This window comes from Pezoporus wallicus, unplaced genomic scaffold, assembly GCF_028554395.1.
Source record: "Pezoporus wallicus isolate ANWC-B61680 ecotype Strahan unplaced genomic scaffold, APGP_CSIRO_Pwel_v1 contig_7274, whole genome shotgun sequence".
Lineage (NCBI taxonomy): Eukaryota > Metazoa > Chordata > Aves > Psittaciformes > Psittacidae > Pezoporus > Pezoporus wallicus.
In genome coordinates, this window is record NW_026637137.1 from 834,740 (window position 1) to 840,739 (window position 6,000).

Below are 6,000 nucleotides of genomic sequence, written 5' to 3' on the forward strand. Positions count from 1 at the left end.
GAAATGATGAGAGGCTCATGTAGGGAGGTGAGGACAGGGGAGATCACTTACTAAGTACCACTATGGGCAAAACCAAAAACTTAGGGAAATTAAAATCTATTGTCAATAATGGAGTAGGATAGGAAGAAATAAAAATAAATCTTAAACCACTTCTCCTCCACCCCTCCCATCTTCTCAGGCTCAACTTTATTCCCTGTCATGGTTTAAACCGAGCCACACACCTTGTTCACTCACTCCCCCCCTTCCTCCCTCTTTCTTTCCTTCCACCCCCCCCCCCCCCGAGGGATGGGGAGAAGAATCGAAAGAATGTAACTCCCACGCGTTGAGGTAACAACAGTCCAGTAACTAAGGTATAACACAAACCGCTGCTGCTACCACCAATGATAATAATGATAAGAGAAAATAACAAGGGAAGAGAATACGATACCATCTGCCAAAACGAGCCCAACGCAGCAGAGAGCCTGTGCCCTTCCGTGTAACTCCCAGTTACCTCCCCAGGCATGACGTGCTGTGGTATGGAATACCTCTTGGCTAGCTTGGATCAGGTGTCCTGTCTTTGCTTCCTTCTGGCCTCGCCTCCTCCCTGGCAGAGCATGAGACTCACAAAGTCCTTGGTCAGAGTAAACATTTGAGCAGTAACTAAAAACATCGGTGTTATCAGGACTGGTCCCAGGCTGAAAGTCAAAACACAGTGCTGCACCAGCTACTAAGAAGGAGGAAAATTGACTGCTACTGCTAAACCCAGGACACTCCCTAATTCTCTACCCACAGCAATGTGGGAGGATGGGGAATGAGGGTTATGGTCAGTTCACCACCTGCTGTCTCTGCTGTTCCTTTCTCCTCAGGGGAGGACTCCCCCAGCATGGGTCCTTTCCGTGGGTGCAGCCGTTCAGGAACAGGCTGCTCCAGTGTGGGTCCCCCGTGGGGTCCCCAGTCCTGCAGCAAACCTGCTCTGGTGCAGGTTCCTCTCTCCACAGGGCCACAGCTCCTGCCAAGAGCCTGCTCCAGCACGGGCTTCCCACAGGGTCACAGCCTTCTTTGGGCATCCCCCTGCTGCAGTGTAGGGTCCTCCATGGGCTGCAGGTGGAGATTTGCTCCACCATGGACCTCCATGTTCTGCAGGGGCACAGCTGCCTCACCATGGGCTGCACCACGGGTTGCAGGGGAATCTTTGCTCTGGTGCATGAAGTGCCTCCTGCCCTCTTTCTGCCCTGACCTGGGTGTCTGCAGGGCTGGTTCTCTCACAGATACTCACAGCTGCATTTGCAATGTGGTTTTTCCTCATCTTAACTATGTTAGGGACACTATCATAAAAGCCAAGCCTATCAGTGTTACTGCTGGGGTTGGCTTTGGCCAGGAGTGAGTTAATCTTAGAGCTGGTTGGAACTCACTCCTTCCAACATAGAGACGGCTTCTGGTATCTTCACACAGAAGCCATGCCTGTACCCTCCGCTGTCATTGTCTCATCCCCCCACCCTCCAACTGTCAAAATCTTGTCACACAAACACAATACACACAGAAGCCATGCCTGTACCCTCCGCTGTCATTGTCTCATCCCCCCACCCTCCAACTGTCAAAATCTTGTCACACAAACACAATACAATGAAATTTGTGCACTCTTTTAAGAGTATCAAGGGAAGAATTAAAGGCAGTATTCTGGTGTCGCTTCCTTGGTGAAGTACTCATGAGCCATGGATCCTTTTGCACAGGTTGTTCACACCCAGGTGCTTCTCTGTTCCCTCCTGAATGCTTTCAGGGTTGGTGCTTCCTGGATTACAGTGGCCTGTTCTGCAGGTATGGTCTGCCTGCCTGTCTGTAGGTGACACATCTGGTTGTGTTATCTAGTGATGGTTTACTCCTGGCAACTGTTTTTAACACTTGTGTGCTATTCTTTATCATAGGATTTCTTTGTATATGGTTAAACTCATTTTTAAACCAAGTAGCTTAAACAGTAGTGGCATCTGCCCTAAGTGCCAGATGTAGCTAAGCAGGGACGTTTTGCTGCCCATTGTTATATGAATTTCTTCAGGTAAAGGCCACTTACTGTTACAAGAGCAACACTGTACTGATGTGTTTTAGACTGGTAGCAGCGTTAGCTTAAGCAGCTTCCCCAGCTGAGTTGGCCCTTGTGCAAGACCCAGGACTCTTGTTTGCTTGCCAATGTGGTGAGCTGAATTGGATCTCACCAGACAACGTAAGCAACAGTGGCCCATCTGAAGCCACAGTCTGAGATGGCGTTAAACAGGCTGACTTGCATTCTTATTACAACAAAGTGTTAGGCAAAACAAGACCTACAACTTCAGTGAGGAGGAAGTTTAGCCAAGTTAAGCTTCATGGTGCTGGCGCACATCCTGCCTCTCTTTGACTGGCAAATAAGTACTGGAGGTAGGTGGCAACTGATCCCTTTTAGCTGCACTTAGCTCCTTACAAAACAGTCACACTTTCTCCCACAATTTCATTGTAAAGTTCTCTTCTGTGTCTGCCCAGGCCTTTGTCCTGCTTCTGGGATATGTACAATGGTATGTAGATTCATACCTTTGCTGAAGAAAAGATTCAAGGATTTCACGTCAGGTCTAATTAGAGCCCGGTGCATTCTTGCTGCATGGCTTTCCCCAAGGATGAGCAGACCTGTCTGATCTGACATGTTCAGAGGCTCATGATTGAGCAACTTCTTAAAACAACCACACAACTCTCTGAAAGAACTAAAAAGCACTGGATAAAAAAAAAATAAATTTATGTATTACCAGGCACGAATTCTGCATCCACACCTTCTCAAATATTTTGCCAATTGAGCCTTCACTTTACTGCAGTCATGACATTAAGAAGAAAAGATAGACACTTTAACTAAGCTAATTTTATAAGTTCACTTAAAGGTGAATTGATTCATCCCATTTGACTAAACACCTACTTTTTAGATAGAAATGAATCCACCCACAGATTTCACACTCTGGCTAACCCCAGTTACAATAATTTTCACATAGTATGGAAATGATCCCATTTATCACATTTTGAGCTATATTAATTTTAACTTTAATAGGATGTACATTAACTGTTTTAAAAGTCCTTTTGTTTCAATACTTTCTATGGGAAGTCTCAAGCAAGAATTTATTGTGATTATTGACGGTTTTTTTGCTGATCTCTATTAGGTTGCATACCAAACACTCAAACTCTATCAGTTTGAGTCTCTTAAAACATGGTCTCTTAAAACATGGTAGTTTCCAGTTTAGAACAACACTGAAAGTAGATTGATTTTAATGAGTTCTATCTTGTATTAAAAAAATCTTGATTCGTATCTTGATTAAAAAAATCAAAGGCCTTCCTCATGTTCATACATGCTTTTGCAGGTAGGATGCAAGCTTTTGTAAATCAAGTTACAAATCAAAAATGGTGGTAAGTCTTCCTACTTTAATGAGAGTTCTTTGAGGTGCATGATTTTTGTCATGTTATAGCCAAACTGTTGTTATGTCCATACTACAAGTGAGTTAATTGTGTTTATTTATATGAATGCTATACTTATAAATATCATTATTTCTAACATTCACATTTGTATGTTTGTCTTGGACTGCTACTTGGAGAGAGGGTCATAATGCATTATGAGGCAGTTTGATCAAAATTGGATATTTACCAGAAATAGTTGTTCCAAAATTTGTCTTTCTAGGGTTCTCTCTCGTGATCCATGAAATATGAAAATTTTCTATTTTCTTACACTCCACTATAAAGCTGGCACAAATACACTGAAATAAAGTAATTCTGGAACTGTTTACAAGATTAAGTATTACTCCTTGTTGCTATTCCAGTTGCAGAGAGCAGTGACTTCAGCTTAGATGAATTAAACCTGAACAGAACAGCTTCCAGGGGTGAGATATTAATTCTGAGAAAATGGGTTTGCATATATTTTCACTGTATATTTGATACAGATGTGTGATATGAGTAGAATTTCAGTATGTACAGGCAGGGGTTTTGTTTTTATTTGCCATATTTATTATGGATGGTATCCTGGAAACACAGCGCTGTCACCTAAGAGACTCAACTTAAAAAACACCAAGTATTTCAAAGCACTATGACAAATTAATATACATGGGTAAGGTAGTATTCTGCTAATAATGGTATTTGAGATAACTGCTTAAATCTAACATCTTCAATTAAAGCCTTATGGAAAATGCTGTGTGCTGTTTTCATCAACATAGTTAGACATAGGCAAAAGATGTGTCATGGTCGCAAGTATTTTAAGCCTTGTAAACGCATAAGGCAGGTATTCTGCCTCTTAACACTAGATGGCAGACAAAAATGGGAAAACATTTCCTTCTCGTCAGAGACAGTACTAAAAATTTACTTTGCAACTTGAGTGAACATTCACTGCAAGTTCTTAAAAGAGTAAGAATAACGACCATTGGACACGGACACAAAGCATCATGCTTCTGGTAGCATGGCTACTTCTATAGCCTTTCATTTAGCTGTGATTTTTGACACAAATATTGCAAGTAATCAACTGGAACATTTCTACATTATTTTCTTCTTGTTTTTTTATCTCTGTTACTTCCCTTCAATATTTTGCTCTTGTCAAAGAACTAATAATTCTCAAAGCCTTAGAAAGGCTCAAATAGAAGAGAAAGTTTCAGAGAAAACTGTGCTTGCTAGGTAGTTGCATGGTTGTGAAATCACCTTCCATAAATACAAAAGAAAACAGTGTAAGACTTCTATTGCAACTGCTTAGTATCTTTGTTTTATATAAGTCTGATTACCTGAAGTAGTTAGGCTGCTCTGATCCTTATCGGATCTTAGAACATAATACAGAAGTAACACATTTGGTAAGGTGGCAACTCATTTGCATGGAATATTATAAATTGCTGTATTAAATCTTACATAATATGTTCACTGTAGCAGCTGGTGAATATTTTGAGTTGTTTCCCTACTCCTCTCCCAGATACATCTTCCAAAAGAAGTGTAGCAGAAGGGTGGGAGTTCCCAAGGGTCCATCCATGCTGAACCACATGTTAAAATGTCAGTACACCTAGCTGTAGCACCACACTGATGTGACTGCTTGCAGGATCTGAGCTACTGTCTGCACCATGGATGAAGCAGTTGTTCTCTGTGCATGCACAAGGTGCTGTTAACAAGGGAGTCTGGGACTACTGTACAAAAAAACTGCTTTGCATTGCCTGTTATGTATAGATGGGTAGGGCAATTGTGGGACTCATAAAGAGCACCGACTTCATTGCTATTAAACTGTGATGTGCATGTATCATACCAGAACCATAACAGGTGACACAGATACCACATGATCTTTCCCTCTCTGTGCTGGTACTGTGGCTGCATAGACTCCAGGCCAGTCTGGCTGTCTTCAGTGCTGCACTCGGTGGTGCTGTCAGCCTTATGAACTATAATCTGAAAAGATCCAAGTTACTCCCATAGTGTTTTTCTATTTGGTATTGTTCCAAATGAGAAAAGTAAGTTTACTGGAACAGAAGGGTAAGTGGAAAAAATAAATATGACTTCCCTGCCTCACGGTTAGGAAGTTGTCTACAAAGATGGCCACAGCTTCTAGTCTTGGTTCTGCAGATTATTCTCATTATGCAATAGCTTTTGATATAAAATGTACATATAGAAGCAAACACCAGACTGTGGCATTCCCCTTCCCATGGGAGCACTTTAGCCACAAGGATACAGAAGCATGTCACTTTTCCAGGGTTTCTTCTTAGTTCCATGAATCTTCCATTCTTTTATGCCTAGTTACCTAGTTTCAATTAGGTGACTAGAAAGCATTTTCCATTCTTCCTTGCCAATAAGTTGGTGAAAAGGAAATTTTCTTAGGGCATTAGAAATATGTATTTAAACCTTCTCAGTCTGAAAACAGCACTGACCCCATTTTCTTGCATCACCTAGGCAAATGTTCCGTTGAGAATAGTGTTATACTAGATATTGTCGACTCCCTTGTTCCTGATCCTCCCAGCTGTTCCTCCTCTCCCTGCCCAGAGATCTCTATTTTCTCACCCCATTTGA